The sequence below is a fragment of the Chenopodium quinoa genome, unplaced genomic scaffold, assembly GCF_001683475.1.
Source record: "Chenopodium quinoa cultivar QQ74 unplaced genomic scaffold, ASM168347v1, whole genome shotgun sequence".
NCBI classification, from domain to species: Eukaryota; Viridiplantae; Streptophyta; class Magnoliopsida; order Caryophyllales; family Amaranthaceae; genus Chenopodium; species Chenopodium quinoa.
In genome coordinates, this window is record NW_018744813.1 from 1,900,627 (window position 1) to 1,923,192 (window position 22,566).

Here is a 22,566-nt window from a genome sequence, read left to right on the forward strand (position 1 = left end):
GCATCAGCTCGCGCGGGCGCGCCTAGCCCGTGCGCGGCCGCGCTCGATACTAGCGCGGCCGCGCTGCCAGGTCGCCGGCCACGCACCTTCCCAAGCCGTGCCTTATCTCTTCTTTCTTCTTCTTTCTTTTCCGTCATTTCCCCTTCATCCTCATTTCTCACGCACTCTTCACCCTTCACCCTCATCTAGACCGCACCATTCCTTACTCACCTTCATCAATTTTCACTCAAATTCCTCCAAATTTCCATTAAAATTCATCAAATCCTTTTACATTTCTTCTATTTTTAACAAAATTCATACTACCGTTCATCCATAACAACCACCATTCTCTCCCCTCCATTGTTGAAACTAATTTGGGGTTTTTCGTGTGGGTGGAAATTGGTGGCCAAATCTTGCTATAACTTGCTTCTTGTATGGTATAATCATCTACTCTTACTCTAAATTACTTTATTATACCATATAATTGCATGTTTTAGGTAGTTCATGGGTATGAATAGTAGTATTATGTATTTTGGTTATTTTGATGTTTGAAATTGGATTTTGTTTCGTTATTTGTCATGTATGATGATTGATATTGCTTACATTGTGTTGTTTGATGTTTGTGTAGCTAGATTGATCGTAATTATTGAGAATTGTTGTGGTCGGATTTTTGGTAAGGCTACATTGATAATGTTGAGCTTTGGTTCTTGGTTCCTTTGTGCTTGGTGTATGGTTTGAATGCATTTGTTGGCTTGAATTGGTGGTAATTGTGTACATTTGGGATTGCTCGATTTTGGTAGTGAGTTGTTGTTTGTCGGTTTTGGTAAAAGAGTTTGATTGAGGCATTCTAGATTGTTGGTTAAAGTTTCTTATGGTGATTGTGGTGTATTGAGTTACTACCTTTGAAAATTCATCATGTCTAAACACATATAAAAACCTCCTCAAGAATAAAAAAACCAATGAAGAACCCACTCCTTCTCCCTCTACCTCACAACCTCGTCAACCTACCCCTTTCCCCAAACTTCGAATTACCGACCCTATTCAAAAAGCTAGATTCACCAAACTCAAAGCAAACTATTCCGTCAAACCTTTCCAACACTACTTTCAAGTGGACATAATTAAGTTGGGAATTGATTGGGATTTAAGGGAATTGCTTAGCAACCTTCACATGGGATCTTTTGTGAGCCGGAGCTTCCGTACCTATATCCAACCAACTTTGGAGTTCTTGGCCATGATTGATCTTGTGGTGGTCGAGGGTGGTATCTACCGTGTCCGATTTCAGCTCTTCAACATTCAATTTGATCAACCCCTAGAAGAGTTCAATTCGACTCTAGACTTCGATCCAAATTCAGATATTTTTGATCCCGAGCTCTTTTTCAATGATGAATATGATCAGAATTTATGGTGGGACGATATTTCAAGATGTGGTGACTTTGTGACCCGGTATGCAAAGACAATAAGGTGTACCAGCCATGTCTCCGGGTTCTCCATAGGCTTTTGGGGTATTCGGTGTTTCCGAAGCAGGAATTGGGAAAGATGAGCCAGTTGGAACTTCGGTATCTATGGGTGGATACTCGTGCAGAGTACCGGGGTCGCCTAAATTTGGGGTATACTTTTGCAAGCTATTGCCAAGGATTGCAAGATAGGGATTCCGGCGAGATCCCTTTTGGGAGCATATGGTCACAAGGCTAGTGACCAACCTTGAGCTCGGGCACTATTTTCCATCTTGCACTCCAGTGGGGGATGTTGATTCTCTCTAACTTGACGTCCGGCAATTGAAGCAAATCCATTTCTTAGCAAAGAATAATGATGACAAGGTGTTTAATTGGCTAAGGGATAATGAACATTGGTGCTATCTCCCTAACCCCTCCTTGACTTCTCTCCACCGCGAGAATGTAGGAAACATTAGGCATGTCCCCATGAGTCACCGCCCTCCCTACTATGATGATGATGAGGAGATGGGTGAAAAAGAGGAAGAAGAGCCGCAACAACAACAACAACAACATCAACAACAACAACAACAACAACATCAACAACAACAACAAAAACATTAAGAGCAACATCACCAATTTGCTAACTCTGACTTGGATGCCCTTAGTTCTCAAATGAAGGGCATGCAAATCCGGTTGGAGGGCATGTATGATCAAAATTTTGAGGCCCTCTACTCTCATATGAGAGGATTTTGGAGATGCAAAAAGGTATGTTTCTCCAACAACAACATTTGTATGATGCGGGTGTTAACCGGGGAGAAATTACTCCCCCGGTTAACTACCCTTATTTTCCATCCCAATATGGTCCTATACCATCTTTTTGGAGTGATGGGGTACCTACATACCCATATTGGCAAGGACCCCAGGTTCCAACACCGAGACTCGCTCATTTCCCGATGAGCATGGTAACTACGATTACCGTGTTCCCGGTGGGAGAGACAATAGGGGTGATCCTAACTACCCCTATGTACACCCGGATCACCCACTACCCTCGCCTTGCCCGAACAATTCACTCCCTTTTCCCCTTGGCAATAAGATAACTTTAGAGGGTATTATGGTTGGCCACCCGGTTACACCGGAGGATGGGATCCTTATGGTCTCCCAACCGGGTTTTCCTATGATGGGGATAACAATGATGGCTTCGGTGTGAGTGATAGTAGTAGCTAGTTCCTTCATTTTTGTGACAGGTGCCTCCATCCCTTGACTTATGTGTGCTTGCTTTGTATTGCTAGGATGTTGAGATGTATCTATGATTAACTTGGGGGAATTTTTCCTTATCTTAGGGGTTTGTCTCGGTGGCCAATTTGTTGTTGAAACTCACCTTGTTTCTTTTGCCTCTTTGTATGATGATCTCTTTCTTGATTCTTCTTTGATGATGTTTGCTCATTCTTGATGTTCTTGTTGTTGTGATTATGGTGCATGATTTTCTCCCTAGAATCCAAACCCCTAGTATCCAAATCCCATGAATCCAAACCCGGCCTTCAATCCGAATTTTCTAGTTTAGTACTTTGTTGATTAGTTAGATTTTTAGTTGGTTCTTTAGTTCTTATTTTCTTATTTTTTTCTTTCTTGATGGTTTAGTTTTGCATATTTTTGCTTTTTATTTTCTTTCCTTTTCGTTTTCTTTTCTTTTCTTTTGTTTTGAAGTTACTAACAGTTTTCTTTGTCCATAGTTCTCTTTTCCATTTTTGTTCTCATATGGCTTTGATGACGATGCTTTATTTCTTGGAGCTTCATGAGGTGGTTGATTCTTCACCTTACTATTTTAGCATTACTCGGAAGCCGATGAAATCTTTCTTATTTTTCTTTATTCTCTTTTATTTTCTTGGATGCATAATTTAGGATTAGTTTAGGAAAAGTTGAATGGTTCGAGGATGGATGCCTTTAACACCTAAAGTGTTTGGGATCATCGGCGATGTTGTCATTTGATCGTTTATTTGTCGATTTGGAGTTACATGTTTTACTTGCATATTCGTTCCATTCTTTATTTTCCTTCTTTTCCTTTATCTATGTTTTTTTTTCTCTTTTTTTTCTCTTTTATTTTTCTTTCTTTTTGTTTTTGGATTTTGGTATGTTTTGAGGCTTTATTTTTCACTTTTTGTATTTTTCTTTTGAATTGGACTATATACAACAAATTTTTGCTTCTGAATGAATATCTTCCTAAATAGTATGGGTATGCACGGTTTGAGAATATTCTTGTTGACTTTAGGATAGGTGTATGCTAAGGTAGCATGTTTTAGAACTAGGAGGATCATGAAATCGGATTCTACTTGTTTGTGGCATGTTGGTAGTTGCTTCCTATGGTCGATTTGACACCTATAGTGAGTTTTTGCTACATCCATGTGACGTTCATTATTTTTCAAGCCTTCTACATATTTTGTATGAATGGCATGGATCCTTGACTATTGCGGACCTAATCTTGAATCTTGACTCATAATTCTCAAACACGAGACCGAACCATCTAGGGAGGACAAAGACATCTTTTCGGGGTGGTAATTTTTCTTTTTCTACGTTAATTTTCTTCTTTTAGTTCTTTGGGTTTACATTTGCCTTCTTGCTAACCATTTGAGCCTTTTCCCTTCTTTTCAATCCATATCTTTAGAATTTTGAGCCTTTTGTTTCTTTTTGTTTCATTTTTGGTTTTTGTGAAGCAAATGGTCATGTTTTTGGAGTTTGTGGTTTATAAGTATGGATATTGGTTCCTTTTGTAAGAAAGCTTGTGTTTTGTGAATATTTCATGAATAATGGCAAATGTTTGATTGAAAAAGCCGTCCCAAGTGTCAAAAAGGCAAGGACTTAATAAATGCATAATTATAAAAGTCGTCCTAAGTGAAAGAGGCATGGACATTTGCTTTGAAAATTTTGAAAACAAACAATGAAAATAAAAATAAAAATAATGAAAATAAGAAAGATCAAATATATTTTGATGTAGTTCTTTTCCCCTTTTCAAGCATTGAGGACAATGCTTCCTTTAAGCTTGGGGGAACAACGTTTACGCTTTTTGTATATATGTTTGTGAGTATAGCCTTGAATAAACTTGGGGATGTTAGTTTGCTTTTGTTTGGTGACTACTTGATTGTGATTCTAAGAAAGGGCTCGTTCTTTGCTTCACTATTAGGGATACCACCAAATTTTAAAATTTTAGCCTACCCCTAACCCTTTTTTCACTTACGTTACAACCATTGGGAAAGACCTTAAGACCTAGAGGTTAAGTTAAATTTCGAGGGAGGGCATTATGAGTTAAAGCCTAAAGAGAGGGGTGCATAGTCAAGACGTCGTGTAGCCCAAAAGTGTTTCTTTTCTGGCTCCTTGGAGGAGCTATTGTGATGTTCATTAGAGGAAGATTTGAGACTATAGGAAGAACGCGGTAAGATCGAACGGGATAAAGGTGAATTGTGATAACTAGTTCTCTATGTTTAGCATACTCTATGTTTTAATCAACCTCGGATATCTTGAAATGTGCATACCTCTATTGCTTAAGAAAGATGTTTATCCATTTGAAATGTGGTCATTTTGTAAAGTCCAATTCGTAAAGGTTTCAATTTTGTTTTTCTTTCTTATACTTTCCTTTTTTGGTTTGCCTCATTGTAGACACCCATTTGTGTCCCCCCAAAACCAAACCCAGTGATGAGTACCTTTCACGTCGAATCATAATCGAATGAAGTGAAAGTGTGGAAAGTTTAGTGTTGCGGATAGTTTTAATTTCTTTTCTCTTCTGTCTGTTTTTGAAAAAATATTTTAATAAAACAGCCAAACCAGTTTGATTGGTCAATGGTATAGGTCCAATAGTAGTGTAGTTGGATAGGGCTTGAAAAGATCTTTCCAACGATATATTATAAGCCCAATTCCGATGAATATTTAGGAAGTTATGGCCAAATTACTGAAATGGGCCTGGTTTGAGACTTATATGCGGCCCAATGATCTAGAGGAGGGCCTAATATAGACTTATCATTCCTAATACAATCAGGAATGGTTTTAGTCTTCTAGATTCTTCTAGAAGGTTCTTTTCATTCCTAATTCAATTCGCATTGATAAATTGACTTTTGTTGACTTTTTAGAGTTTTAATCAGAATAAAAGAACGTTTTTGAGGAAAATACGATTTTATCCTCTTGTACGACAATTTCTATCTGATTTTAGAAAACGTGTCAATATTTTCGTCAGCGCCAAACGTCAGCATTAGCGCCTGACGCTAAGCTTGGCGCTTGGCACTAATGTCAGCGCCAAACCTCTGTTTTACGCATCAGAACTCTGTTTTGATTTTTTATCTTTTTTGCTGATTTTCTCTATAAATAGCCTTCTAAAAACTCCGTTTTCATTCACCAATTCTTATTCTCTTTTTCACCAACTCTCATCAAGATCTTCTTGATTACTCTCTCTCTCTCTCTTTTCTAAACTAGCCTTTTCTCACATACAAAATTTCGCATTCGCAAGACTTAGATACACCTAGCCATATTCGAAGTTGTCTTCGCCCTATACGTGAAAGGTTTTAATTTCCGAGGGTTTGGTCCCTAATCTCTCTATTAATTATTATTTAATTATTTGATTTTATATTTTCCTTGAAGTTACTAACGCGTGTATTTTGTTATTAGAAAGAAATACGAGGCATCCAAGTAAGTGCTTTAATTGATTTATTGTTATTATGATATAGAAATCATGTCTAGGTTGTTATTATGATTCCTAGTATCATGTTTAGGGAAAATGTTATAATATCAAATATGCTTATTATGATTCTTGCGATGCTTCCTATTTTCTTTCATAATATTCATGTTAGTATCATGTTAGGGCTAAAGCTTTGATTTTTATTGTTTAGTGACATGCTAGGGTTTGTTATTAATCTTGTTAGTATCATGCCTAGGATCTTGCTATTATTATGCCTTAACATGATTATTTTTATGATGATGATTATTATAATTATTATTATTATTGTGATTATTATTATTATTATGTTGCTTGATATTTATTGGTATTGCTTGATCACGCCTTTTATGCATGTTTAAAGGGAATTTGTACTTGTAATCACGCTTAATAAGATAATTAATAATCTTGTTTAGGGTTAATTTTGATTTTAATTCATGTGATCTCCAATAATAGTTTTATTTGTGTATTAATATTCAACCAACATAGATAAACAGGTTTAGGTTAAACCTATTGATTGCATGTTAGTCAGAAAGCGCACATGAATACGATCAGAATAAAGTAGATGCCTATTATTAGGGAATGTTCAATCTCTTTTAGGTTGGATTTGTACCTTCATCTCCGAACTACCAGTCATGGTTCAAGACCTATTGGAGTTGACGATATCTTGGATCGTTAAGGGGTGTAACCTTCACCTCGTGAACGGTTTACAAGTTCCTAAAAAACTTATTGACGACTCTTTTGCTCTATCTTCTTTCCCTTTGGACGCCATCGTACTTTAATGTATGATCATAGTGGGGTTCAAGCTAGGGGTAATGCTTGAAATATTCCCTACGGTTTTTGGCGACTCCACTGGAGAGGATTTCTATTTTAATTCCTGAAATTTATTTCGACAATGATTTAGAATGAGTGGATGAGAGTCGAAAATTTCTAAGTATTTCATGTGCGTAATTTTGACTAACATTATTGTCATATGCATAAAAAAGATCTCATTGGAAAGACCATCTGTAATTAGTTAAAACATAGGTTTTTTACACGTAGGAAATTTTAGGAATATCTTTCACAACTAGGATCGAAATAACACTGTGCGAAACTGAAAAATTTTATCGAGCACAGAAAGCTGCTGAGGCATGTAGGAATTAGCGTCAGCAAACAGAAATTGACGCCAGTATTTTGACTTTAGCGCCAGACGATAGATCTGTCGCCAGGCGCTAAATCCAAAAGCTGGCGCCAACCTCTGTTTGCTGGCACCAAATTCTTCTAATACCGAGCCAGAAATATGCGTTCTAATTTCGACCAGATTTTAGCATTGTTTGTTCGATCCTACATCCTGATTGAGTTTTTCTCACTTTTCTGAAACCCATATGTGTTCTACATATGGACATAACCCTCTGGGAATTCATACTCTATCTACCTGATTGAACGCTCTGAGCAACAAAGGGTACATCCGAGAATGTTGAATTCACTGAACCATGGAAGTGAGTTTTTCTAAACTCGCGGTGTCCCATCCACTCACCCCAACCCTTCATGGTTAGGCTTCCGCGCGGTGCATCCGGACAATTAACCATGGACCCTCTATTGACTAACCTATATCCCGAACTTTAGAGAACTGGAGCCATGGTTAGGTTGCAAACTCATTGCATCATGTTGTGACTACTTGACTTATTGTGCATTATTGTTGTGCATACTCTATGTGTTTTTCCTAACCGTTTGTTTGGCTTGTGCTAAGACTAAATAAATTAATGACTAAAAGAACTTTGCCTAATTAATTAATTAATTAATTTGAGTAAATAAAGTCTAATATTTTTAACCAGAATTGACCTAGTACGACTTTAGGCATACCATTATTGATTAATAATACCGAAAAAAGTCCCATATCGAAGCTCCAGCAATGGCGCCAAAATTTGAACTGTAGCGCCACTATGTGGAGTGTGGCGCCTGGCGACAGTTCTGTCGTCTGGCGCTACACTGCAAAGAGAGGCGCCAGTCCTGTCGTTTTGACGACAGTTCGGATTATTGATCGAGTCATCACTTTGTGTCTAATTAACCAGTTTACTAATTAATTCGGTTAAATTTTACTGTCAATAATACCTTATTAAATTATTTATTGAGTCTAGGCACTAAGTCCCATGGTCTTACACAAGAGTCTTAACATGTCACCTACACTCACTAGTCTTAGCACACACTTTGAGTATATGTCACCATGACCATGTCTTAGGTTCACGCATGAGTCGGTTTTTTCCGTCATTTAAGTTGGGGGTACATTCCATTCCTAATTCTTCATATCCCTCCATCTACATCATCTTTCTTCAATTCTCCATCCATTGCATGTTGAATAAAGTTTGAGTCAAATAATTAACAATGAATATCTCCAAATTCCTTTCCCACAGTACTTGGTCAAGGAGAGAAGGACGATTAATCAAGGACAACCTCTTTATTCAAGTCTTAAATTTTATAAACCGATTCGTCAAAAGAGGAAGGCTAAAAAGATAATGGCAACTGAAGAGGAAGTTAATGAACTTAGGAGTCAATTGAATGACGTGACGGAGGTGTTAAAGGCTTTAACCCTCAAAATTGATGACCCTGTGAAGCAACAACAAATGAACGTTATGCAAGAAAGCTTGAGCAAGCTATCTAGTGACTATTAATTTCAGGGCATTAGTTCACAAGGGGTCTCACTGGACAAGGAACTTCTTCCGCATAAGTTCAATGCCAATGACATCCCAAAATTCAAGGCTATAGATAACCCTTACTTTCATCTAAGAGCTTTTGAAACTATAATGAGCATTAAGGGGATCGATAAGAAAGTCTTTCATTCTTTGTTTTCTTTATCTCTTGAGATCGTTTGTCAACAATGGCTCTTTTCCCTTGACAAAGAGAAAACCTCTTCTTGGGAATCGATAACAAACGCTTTCATAGATAGATATAAGTGCAACATCCAAGACGAAATAGACCATAGACAACTTGAGATGTTAAAACAAAAGAAAACGAAGGGTTCACATCTTTCTTCAATAAATGGAGGGAAACTTTCGCTAATATGGTCAAGCTAGGCTCCTACCGAAAAAGAATCTCTGAGGATGTTTATCTAGAATCTCCAAGGGAAGTATTCAAGGCACTTAAAATACCAACACAATTTGAATACTTTCAAGGCTGTCTATAATATAGGCATTGACATTGAAGATGACCTTCTGAAAGATAATAGTGCGAGAGGAAAGAAGAACAACCATCCTTCTTCTTCCTCTCCCATTAATGAAGTACATACTACGAACACCTCTAAATCGCGAATCCAAAGGTCAAAAACAGTGTTCACTCCACTTGGTATGAGTTATGAAACAACTTTCGAGAAGCTACATCACAAAGGACTAGTCATGCCCATAGGGCCTATCAAAGACCCAATTCCAAAAGCCAGGCCTCCTAAGTGGAATCCTAATAAACATTGCAAATATCACCAAGGAAAGGGTCACTATACTAAGGAGTGTTGGAAGCTCAAAGAAGCTATTCAAGACCTGATCGATAACAATGAAACTTCCGAGATTCTAGCTATCGAAGAAGATCAAACATCCTTCGATCCATCATTTCTTATCACACTTGTAGGTGAGCCCATGATCGAGACAACTTATATAACCTCTCTCGATGAAGTGGCCATAATTGAGGAGGATGAAAGTCTTTTCTCAGATAATACCAGGGAAGACTCGTCAAGTCTAAAAAAGGACGTTCAAAAACTGCAAGATGTCGTTTCCATGCTCTTGAATGTGGTAGAAGGACTAGCAAATCGGATGATGGTTATTGAACAAAATTCTCACCAAGGATTTAATGAAGAACTCAATGCTCCTAAGCCACGGGCAACACGGACCATTGAAGAATACACACCAATAGGAATGACTTACAATGAAGCTTTTGACTGTCTTCACGATCAAGGTCTTATTCACCCCATTGGTCCTAGTCAAGACCCTCCGCCTGAAAAACAATTTCCCAATTGGGATCCAAATTCTTATTGTCGATACCATAGAGGTCGTGGTCACACCACCGAAGTATGTCTCGCCTTCGAAGATCGTGTTCAAGACCTCATTGATTCAAATATCCTTCATGTTCCTCCGCGCGACAAGAAGGCTAAGATTAGTAACAATAGTAACAGTGGCTGTAAATGGAAGAAGAACGACTATCCTTCTTCTTCCAAAAACACCTACTCTAGTAATAGTGTTGGTACTTTTGACCTTAATGAGATCTTAGCCATGGATAATTGAGGATTTAGAAAGCAACTAAGAAAGGATTTCACCCCTATTGGAATTAGCTACGATGATGCTTTCGAACGACTCCATGCAATGGGGCTCATTACTCCTATTGAACCTATTCAAGATCCCCCGCTTGAGAAGAGATTGCCTAGTTGGAACCCAAGTGCACGCTGCAAGTACCATCAAGGTAGGGGTCATACTATTGAGAGTTGTTGGAAGCTAAAGGAAGAAATCCAATATTTAATCGACAACAATGGGCTTCCAATTCCTCCCGTCGGCAAGAACACCAAGTGATGATGATCCAAGGGACAGGAAGAAAGCTTCAACGACAAGATTTCATGATCTAATTTCTATTTTTTTTATTTACTCTTTCCCCAATAAGTCTAGCATAGGCACCTTTCTTTTCTTGTAGTTTAATTTTGTAGATTATTTCTTTTTCCCTTTTAATAAAATGAGCATTTATTTTCTTGCATATGATCATTTCATTACATTAAAAAAAATAAAAAATCATGTCAAACTAAGCACAAGGTATACCAAAGATTTAAGGCACCCCTTGTAGCCACATCATATTGCCTTTCACCTTTCTAATTTACAATCCTTTCTTCATAAACCACTTTGAGCCTCGTCTAACGATAGACCTTTCATTTTTCAACCTACATCTACCTAACTTTGGGAAGGGATGGTGTGCAACTTATGCAATTTTCAATTTCATAAAAAGCTTGAGTGACTTCAAAAGATTAAAATAGCAAAAATAAGCAAAAGCAAAATAAATAAATAAAAGTGTACAAAAGGGCAAGTGTTCCAATTTCTTTGACATGAACATGTCTTTGATATGAACACGTCTCAGATTGCGTCTCTTATCAAGTGCTCGGTACCGTGCCTGAGAAACATGAATGGCAAGTGAGTGATAGACCGCATGATCGGGATTGCCCACACTTATTTAAATGAAATAAATGCTAAAGCAAAAAAGAGCTAAAAAAGAGTAGAAACTCAAGCATGAAAATATAAAGATTCAAAAGCAAGGTTGCACACCTTGGGGGCTTATCTAGGGTCTTGAGCTTTTATCACTTCTTCTATAACCTTTAGCCTAACCACGTTACAACCCTTAAAAAGACCTTTTTGAGGTATACACACACTTGTGTAAGGTTCGGCTAGAGCTACGTTTGGCCTGATTCCTAACGGATACGTAGGCAACCTCACATCGAGGAGCGGCCATAATAAACATGCATTCATATTCACATTCACACATTACACCATGATCATATCAAGGGATCTCCTATGCTTATCCCTTTTCACTTAGAGCTAGACTTGGGGGCTTGATCCTTACATCATTAGCTTACCTAGCTTAAGAGTCACCACCATTTGACTCTTTTCAATATATTTTCCCACACACTAAGCCCTTGCGGCCTAACTTTAGTGTCACTATCACACATATCACAAATACATGACCAAATATACTTCCCTTAGGAAACCTTTGTCATGAAATCTTCACACAACGCTGAAGCATGCCTTGTCATATCACTCATCACTCATCATTGCATCACAAAGTATGAAGTGCTTAGCCTCTGTGCCTAAGTTACCCAACTGCTTTCATCATTGAGTTAACAATTGAGATAGCCTAGGATGGGTTACTCCTTTCACCTTGAGAGATGGGTTAATCCTTTCACCTTGAGAGATAGTATCAAATGACATTTGACTAAGCTCATTCAACATGCATCTTCAAAAACTTCGCTTCTTTATTTCTCGCGTCTTTCTTTTTCTGGAGAAAGTTAGTACCCTCCACAAAAATAACGGAAAATTTTTGCTTTTTTTGCATTTTCGAGTCGTGCTTTTTTGCATTTTCGAGTCGCACGATCACAATACAATGCACACACGGGTCATGAGTCTCACATATCATTTCACTTCAAGTCGAGTCAACCTCGAGTCAATCACAGCGAGTCAAGTTTATTCCTTGAGTCGTGTCAAGTCAATGAGTCAAGCGACGTTAAACCTTAGGTCAACCCTAAAATAATTAAAGAGATTAGCAAAGTCCTATAGTCAAAGATAAATACAGGTGCAGCATAATAGGGAAGACCCTACTCCAACGCCAGGTGAAATCATCTAACGTTTGGCAACAGATTTCAGCGCCTGGCGCTAGATCCCAGCGTCTGGCGATGGCGATAGAGCCAAATCGCAGCGCCAGAGGCATAGCAGCAGCGACAGAGCTCAACCACTCAGAGCACTTATTTCAAACTCTTTCACCAATTCTGGGTTCCTTGGTACGCCAATTAGCCCCTATAAGCAATTTGACATGATTAAGTAGTCAGCTTGATTACTATCGCAATAAGTGATCGACCTGACAAAAGATCGTCTCGCTTAGCTTAAAGTGCCTAAGCATTGGCTCATCGCAGAGACACCGACATACTGGTTCATAAACAGCAGAGATACCAAAATACTGGTTTACAAGCATCAAAAGCGCCGACGTACTGGCATAGCGGAAGCAAAGTTCATGCGAGCTTTAGAGATCAACAAGCGTTGGTATTTGGAATATTATCGCAATAAACATTCAAGCTCTTTTGTTCAGAGACGCGTGGACATTTCTTTTGAGCTCTATTGTTCAGAGACGCGTGACATTTCTTTCAAGCTCTTTTGCTCAGAGACGTGTGGGCATATTATTTAAAAGGTCTATTGTTCAGAGACGCGTGGACATATCATCAAGCTCTTTTGCTCCAAAGACGCGTGGGAATATCATTCAAAAGCTCTTTGTTCAGAGACGAGTGAACATCGAAACAACAAGATGGCGTTCCCTAGATTGTGGAGAGTTGTCACAAACAACTGAATCAAGCAAAGTTGTCTTCGATCGTGTTCCCTAAGATGTGGAAGATGGTCACAAAGCGGAAGAGGGTCGTTTCAAGCGAAGCAATCTTCGATAGTGTTCCCGGGCTTGTGGAAGATTATCATGGCGGAATTGGAGGCAGTTACAAGCGTAGAAATCTTCAAGCAGGATGGCATTCTCTAGCTTGCAGGAGGTCGTCAATACAGCAAAATGCAACAATCGATTCCCCCCAGAGACGTGTGCTTGACGGTGCAAGATACGTGTTTCTTAACTCTCTTATCTATTTAACTAACGCTAGTTTGAAGGTATCGGCGTTACAAGAATGATTTAGAATCGCAAAACGTTCTGAATCATTCTCCGTCCCTATCGATACTTTAACTTTTGTTTTCGAAACTTGCGTTTCTCCAAACTCAGTCAAAGTGGGGGCTTCTTTAGACACCCATTTGTGTCTCCCCAAAACCAAACCCAGTGATGAGTACCTTTCACGTTGAATCATAATCGAATGAAGTGAAAGTATGGAAAGTTTAGTGTTGCAGATAGTTTTAATTTCTTTTCTCTTCTCTTTGTTTTTGAAAATCTATTTTAAGAAAACAGCAAATCCAGTTTGGTTGGTCCATGATATGGGTCACATAGTAGTGTAGTTGGATAGGGCTTGAAAAGATCTTTCCAACGATATATTAGAATCCCAATTCCGATGAATATTGAGGAAGTTATGGCCAAATTACTGAACTAGGCCTGGTTTGAGAAGGGTCTAATATAGATTTATCATTCCTAATGCAATCAGGAATGGTTTTAGTCATCTAGATTCTTTTAGAAGGTTCTTTTCATTCCTAATTAAATTAGCATTAATAAATTGACTTTTGTTGACTTTTTAGAGTTTTAATCAGAATAAAAGAACGTTTTTGAGGAAATTACGATTTTATCCTCATGTACGGCAATTTCTATCTGATTTTAGAAAACACGTCAATATTTTAGACAGCGCCAAACGCCAGCATTAGCGCCTAACGCTAAGCTTGGCGCATGGCGCTAGCTTTAGCGCCTGGCGCTAATGTCAGCGTCTGGCGCTAACCTCTGTTTTACGCATCAAAACTCTGTTTTGATTTTTTTACCTTTTTGGCTGATTTTCTCTATAAATAGCCTCCTAAAAACTCCGTTTTCATTCACCAATTCTTATTCTATTTTTCACCAACTCTCATCAAGATCTTCTTGATTACTCTCTCTCTCTCTCTTTTCTAAACTAGTCTTTTCTCAAATACAAAATTTCGCATTCGCAAGACTTAGATACACCTAGCCATATCCGAAGTTGCCTTCGCCATAGACGTGAAAGGTTTTAATTTCTGAGGGTTTAGTCCCAAATCTCTCTTTTAATTATTATTTAATTCTTTGATTTTATATTTTCCTTGAAGTTACTAACGCGTGTATTTTGTTATTAGAAAGAAATACGAGGCATCCAAGTAAGTGCTTTAATTGACTTATTGTTATTATGATATAGAAATCATGTCTAGGTTGTTATTATAATTCCTAGTATCATGTTTAGGGAAAATGTTATAATATCAAATATGCTTATTATGATTCCTGCGATGCTTCTTATTTTCTTTCCTAATATTCATGTTAGTATCATGTTAGGGCTAAAGCTTTGATTTTTATTATTTAGTGACATGCTAGGGTTTGTTATTAATCTTGTTAGTATCATGCCTAGGATCTTGCTATTATTATGCCTTAACATGATTATTTTTATGATGACGATTATTATAATTATTATTATTATTGTGATTATTATTATTATTATTTTTATTATTATTATGTTGCTTGATATTTATTGGTATTTCTTGATCACGCCTTTTATTCATGTTTAAAGGGAATTTGCACTTGTAATCACGCTTAATAAGATAATTAATAATCTTGTTTAGGGTTAATTTTGATTATAATTCAAGTGATCGCCAATAATAGTTTTATTTTGCATTAATATTCAACCAACATAGATAAACAAGTTTAGGTTAAACCTATTGAATGCATGTTAGTCAAAAAACGCACATGAATACGATTAGAATAAAGTAGAGGCCTATTATTAGGGCATGTTCAATCTCTTTTAGGTTGGATTTGTACCTTCATCCCCGAACTACAAGTCTTGGTTCAAGAACTATTGGAATTGACGATCTCTTGGATCGTTCAGGGGTGTAACCTTCACCTCGTGAACGGTTTATAAGTTCCTAAAAAACTTGTTGGCGACTCTTTTGCTCTATCTTCTTTCCCTTTGGACGCCACCGTACTTTAGTGTATGATCACAGTGGGTTTCAAACTAGGGGTAATGCTTGAAATATTCCCTACACTCATGTATGTTGGTCGAGAGTTATAGGTTAAGCTTTTAGGAAACCTTTACGAGACCTCACTCGTACGTCCTCATAGGCGACTTTGGGGTTTAACGGGCTTGTTATAGCTAAAAACAACCGTGATTCCTACGTTAGTGAGTCTTAGTGTATATTCCCGTCTTATGTCTTTCTTTTTCTTTTTGAATAAGTATTTCATCCTTATTCTTTCTTGCTTTGTTCTTCTCGAGGACGAGCAAAAGTTTAGCTTGGGGGAATTTGAGAATGTCATTTATGGCACTCATTTGGTTCCTTTTAGGGTAAATTTCATGCTATTTTATAGCTCTTTTACTTAGCTTTTCCTTTATTTTACTCGTTATTTCTTTTAGTTTGCATTTTCTTAGTTGGATTTCTTTCTTTATGCATTTCTTGGTTTATTTTGTTATTTTCTCTTTTATTTGCTTGTTTTCCTTTATTTTTCAGGTTAAGGTCGTTATCCAAGTTTCCCGAGGCCTCTTCCCAAGTTTGGCATTGGTTAGGATGTGTAATGTTCCTAAAGTCTTTGAGCTATGCATTCAAGTCTTTGAGCTATGCATTCAAGTCGTGGCCGCGCTCTACCTTATAGTTGGCTGCGCCTGTACGGGTTTATTTGGGGACGATCTAACTAACTTATTTTAGTTAGTTTTACTATATATAAATTTTCTTTCTCTTTTTAGAAGGGGGGAATTAATTCAAAAATTAGAATAGAATAAGAATTAGAATTTTAGAGAGAGAAACTCTAGATTGTAGAGAGAGAAGTTGTTGATTGATGATTGATGATTTAAGATTAGTAATTCTAGCATTTTTTCCATTAAATTGAAGAAATTTTGTAAGAATTTCTTTTACTTTAATGCAATCTTTAGTTTATCATTTCAATTGCTTTGTTGATTGTTCAAGTTTGTATTTAATTCGTGATTAAATTAGTTCTATTGATATGATGATGATGAAATTGTTAATTTCAATGGATTGAGAGTAGTTCTCTTGCTATGGGAATGGTGAAGCACGTATGAGTAATGGATTGATGCTAATTGGGGGAAATTGATGGAGTTGATGTTGTGATTAAATTGGTTGATTGATTAATTACATGTTTGTGATTAATTAAAGATTAGTAACTTTGATTGTTACACTAGAATGCATTCTAGGCTTGCATTGATACGGAAAATTGATTTGTGGCTTGCTTTTATTGATTGAGTAGGTTTTCAAGGTTCCTAGTTAGAGTCTCTTGTTGTTGGCACTAGCTTGACCTCTAGGAGATTAGCCTACCTTACTCTCTTGATTGCTTAATTGATTTTCCCTCACAACACTTGACTTAGTCATCTCCAATCCCAATTAGCTATATCTATTCCGAGTATATGCGGATCCTAACCCTAGTGCTTGATAAATTTGATTTCACTTTGATTGTTTGATTGTTTGATTGTTTTAAATATACACACCTCACTTTATTGCTTCGAAATAGCTTAGCTTTGACTTTAGCATTCACCTCCCATTCCTAGTGGTTCGACCCTCGACTTACTCTATGCTTTGTATAGGGGTGTGTTGAGAGATTAAAAATTTTCTTTTGACCAAGGGTAGATTTATTTTCAACGACCTAGTCTCACCCTAGATCAGTGTCCCACTGCTTTCCACTGTGTCACGGGGTTTTCCTTTTTAATCTTGTTTTTTAATCAAGTGATCAATAATAATGTGTTGCATTAATATTAAACAAATTTAGCCTAATAATAGTTTGGAGCAAATTGAATATTTTGTTTGCATGCCTTTGAGATCGCGGGAATCACTTTTCACTATAAGAATCGAGTATAGGCCAATACGGGCGAATGTGACTCCATGACTCACTTCGTACCATCATCCCCGATCCTCCTTTGGTGGTTCCGAACCATATGGAGTTAGTAATCTCATGGATTATGAATGTGGTGTAACTTTCAGGGGTCAATCGTTGTTGCCTATCGTTGTCCCTTAATTGTGGTTGCCTTTTATGATCCGTGAACAGTTTACAAGTTCCTTAAAAACTTGTTGGCGGCTCCCTACTTTCCTTGTCACTAATCGTATTATGTCAATTCCCACTTCCTATGAGTGCCAAGTATTCGCACATGCTTAACGTAGGCGGACTTCAAACGACGCCTACAGTTATGTTCACCACCAAGACAATTACTTTTTCCTAAATTAGATCTTATATTCATTTAGGAAAAACAAATTTTGAGGATAAAAATAGCACTAAAATTCAATATGCAACTTAAAGAAAAATTATACCAATATAAAAATAAGCTTTGAAGAAGTTTAGATCACACCAATTCTATAGGCAAATAAGCAAGATCCCTAAAACTTCTCCTTATTATCACAATCATATTAGAACGGGACTATTTGAAAATTATTAAGCTACTGAATAATAAACCATATAGTGCTCTAAAATAATCTCTAAAACAGTAGTAAAATGTTTTTAAAAACTTAAAATTCTAACAAATTCTAGATAACTTCGCTTTTAACTTCTTGTTACTTCTTACAAATGTATGTATTCTTGCTATTACAAAACACGAGCACAACCACGAATATCAAAAAAATAAAACACAACCACGAATTTTAGTTATCTTGCCGTCGGGGGTGCACGCGTAACACGCGTGCTCCAACAACTAGTGATCATAAATATGTAAAGCATAAGCATTTTGATGCATTTGGCAACTAGTATGACTCCTTGAATTCTTTCAAATGTCTTCTTTTGCAACATCATGGCTTTGTTTCCAAGAACCTCCGTTTTCAAGACTTGATCAAAATTATGCAACTCCCTAGTATCCACGATTAGGACTAATCTAAATATTAAGGTACAAAAATACTCAACAATACGCAGACCGTATTTAGATTAACAAAAATACATCACGGATCGCATTCTGTATTTTCTATCCTAATCGGGCCTCACTAGTTGCCATTTTATAAAACCTGTGAGAGAATATACATTCCATTCATCCATTCACTATTTGTTAATGACCCAAGCATTTTACAATGATAAAACAAGTAACAATGCATAAACACGCGATAACTATTAACTAATCTAGGTTTTTAATCTAATTAACACGCCGAATTAAAACTAGTCAAAGTTGTTTTAACATATTATGTAAATAAGCGCAATTAATATTTGAAGTTCCCACTAAATCCCGCATCCAACTTAATTAATCCAATTAATTAAGCCGGTAAAACCCAATTATTTGCAAAAATAGAATTTTGCAAATGTCGCTCATAAAATCGAGGCCAAGCCTCTAAAATTTTAATTAGTATAAAATAATTAAAATGACAAATTAAGCAAAAAATTAAGTAGTCCAAAATATCCAAATTCCTAGCACAAAGACTTGGAGTGCTCACAACTCGCACAACCAAATGATGCTCAAGGATAGTGGGAGTGGGTCACGATGTCGCTAGGCGTTACACCGCCCACATCAGCGAACTTTCACACACCAAGTCGTGGCCCATTATATATGGCCATGTTGCACGAGCTCATTGCACCACATTGCTTCGCAAGCAATGTCTACGCATATTACCCTTAATTATATACCAGGCTACGCACTAAAAACATTCTCAAAGCAAGCTCTATGCAAACACCATATATGGCTCACCCATGGCAAGCCAGAAGGCCGCACACACGGTGCTCGCACAGTAGCTAGCTCATACGGCACGTTGTGGATGCCTTGGCTGCCATGGTGCGCCAAGGTGTGCACATAACAGCTCCTCCCCGGCACATAGCAGCATCAAGTTGAGGCACCTTAGCAGCCTTGGCAGCCCATGGCTACGTGAGCAGCCCGGCTGGCGGAGAGCATGCTCAGGGCTTCTTCGACCTTGATTTTTAGTGCTCATGCCTCGGGAAAAATCCCGATTTTGTGTGACATATTTAATCAATTCTAAATTAATTTTAGAAGTAATTAATTTTGAGGAAAAATGAAAATATAACAAGTCCAACTTAAATAAATTCATTCAAGTGCATAAAAACAAAAATTATTCCAAGAACCATTCTTTAATAAAATTGGTTTAACTTGGTGCAACAAAAATAATTAAATTGGTTTAATTATTCCAAACGTTATGACTCCGATCAACTTAAAAAATGATTAAATCAACAAAGTTCAATAAAAAATCATAGAATTTAGTAACTCAAAGTTTCAATCACTTAGTTTAATTAATTAATTAATTAATTTGAGCTAAAAAAATAAATTTAAAATCGAGTCATAGTCCCTTTAAGTCAACCCGGATTTTTATTCCGTATACTGCACAAACGCCAACTTGTTTTGGTCATAGCCGGAGTTCTAGGAAGAACGACGAGTCGTATAACCTATGGATCTGTAGCCCCGAGTTTTATCTTTAATTTGGCGTTGGTTACATCTAAATCAGAGTCACATATCAAAAGTTATTACTAAAATACCACAGTCTGTCAAGTTTAATGCATATACGTGAAGTCTTAACTTATTTGCTTGAGTCTAGTCACATAGTCTAGCCACATGGTCATGACACGAGTCTTAACATATAACCTACACTCACTAGTCATAGCACACACTTTTTATATGTCACCATGACTATGTCTTAGGTTCATGCATGAGTCGGTCTTTCCCGTCATTTGAGTTGGGGGTACATTCTATTCCTAATCCTTCATATCCCTGCATTATTTTTCTTCACATTCTATTCCATCTTTCTTCACTTCCTCCATCCATTGCATGTTGAATAAAGTTTGAGTCAAATAATTAACAATGAATATCCCCAAATTCCTTTTCCACAGTACTTGGTCGAGGAGAGAAGGGCGATTAATCAAGGACAACCTCTTTGTTCAAGTCTCACTTTTTTATAAACCGATTCGTCAAAAGAGGAAGGCTAAGACTATAATGGCAACACAAGAAGAATTCAATGATCTTAAGAACCAACTGAATCCGTGACTGAGACACTGAAGCTTCTCGCGCTCAAGATCGATGATCCCGTGAAGCAACAACAAATGAACCTCATGCAAGAAAGTTTGAGGAAGCTATCTAGTGACTATAAATTTCAGGGCATAAGTTCGCAAGGGGTCTCGCTGGACAAGGAACTTCTTCCACATAAAATCAACGCCACTGACATCCCAAAATTCAAGGCAACAGATAATCCTTACTTTCATCTAAGAGCTTTTGAAACCATAATGAGTATTAAGGGTATCGATAAGAAGGTGTTTCCCTCTCTGTTCTCACCATTTCTTGAAACCATTTGCCAACAATGGTACTTCTCCCTTGACAAAGAGAAAACCTCTACTTGGGAATCGATAGTAAATGCTTTCGTTGATAGATACAAGTGCAATATTCAAGTTGAAACCGACCATAGACAACTTGAGATGCTAAGACAAAAAGAGAATGAAGGTTTTACTTCTTTCTTTAATAAATGGAGGGAAACTTCCGCCAAGATGATCGAGTTCCCCACCGAAAAGGAATCTGTGAGGATGTTTATCAAGAATCTCCAAGAAAAGTATTCAAAGCACTTAAAATATCAACACAACTTGAATACTTTCAAGGTCGTTTATGACATCGGAATTGAAATCAAAGACAACCTCGCAAAGAAAAAAGCTACTAACAATAGTAACCATGGTGGCTAGAAAGGAAAGAAGAGCGACAATCTTTCTTCTTCCGAAAACGCCCACTCTAGTAATAATGTTAGTACCTTTGACCATAATGATGTCTTAGCCGTAGACAATCAAAGATCTAGAAGGAAACCCAGCCGAGAGTTCACACCCATTGGGATGACCTACGATGCTGCTTTCGATCGTCTCTATGATCGAGGATTAATCAAACCTATTGGCCCTACCGAGGATCCAACACCAGAAAATCGATCTTCAAGATGGAATACAAATTCCTATTGCAAGTACCATCGAGGAAACGGTCATACAACTGATGAATGCTACAGGATTCAAAACCTCATTCAAGACCTCATAGAAGCAAACAAGATCCCATTGCCTCTAGCTAGCGAGAAGACCGGGTGATGATGAAGCGAACAACACAAGACAAGAGGCGAGCTGCAATGACAAGATTTCATGACCTTTTTTCTATTTCTTTTTCATTTTTTCCTTTCCCCAATAAGTCTAGCATAGGCACCTTTCTTTTCCCTTAGATTAATTTTTGTAGATTCTTTATTTATTTTACAAATCCTTTCTTCATAAACCACTTTGAGTCTCGTCTAACGATAGACCTTTCTTTTTTTCAACCTACATTTACCTAACCATGGGATGGGATGGTGTGTAACTTATGCAATTCTAAGCTTGAGTGAATTCAAAAAAATTAAAAATAAGCAAAAGCAAATATAAATAAAAGTGTACAAAAGGCAAGTGTTCCAATGTCTTTGATATGAAAATATCTTCGATAAGAACACGTCTCAGATTGCGTCTCTTATCGAGTGCTCGGTACCGTGCCTGAGAAACATGAATGCCAAGTGAGTGATAGACCGCATGATCGAGATTGCTCACACTTATAAAAATGAAATAAATGCTAAAGCAAAAGAAAGAGCTAACAAAGAGTAGAAAACCTCAACCATGAAAATACAAATATTCAAAAGCAAGGTTGCATGACGAGGGTTAAATCGGTCGCTACAATCTAACTCTCAATCAAACAATACTTATACGAACACCCTATAACCAAGTACAATGGCAAATAAAGGTTCGGTCCACGAGGAACGAGAGTAATTGCAAATCAATCTTAAACCTAAGCTAGTTCGAAATCAATGGAAAATGGTGTTCTAAAATACTACTAATAAGATGGGATAAACCAGATAAACTAAGACACTAGGGAAGACGGGAATTCACCAAACCATTGGTAACTACGCAACAAGGAATCACAGAGACAAACGGGATATGCAAAGACTATATGTCTGATCAATATCATGAGGTAGGAAGACAACGGGCAATATTAAGCTTGGATTTCTCATGCACTTAACATTACTCGATACATAATCAAACCACATTCAACAATGAAATACTCAATTCACAATCTCTTGTTCAAATCAAGGATATCATGCAATCAAATTCAAGATTCTAGGTTAGCTACTCCTATTATAATGAATAACATGCAATCGCATATAATTAATTTAA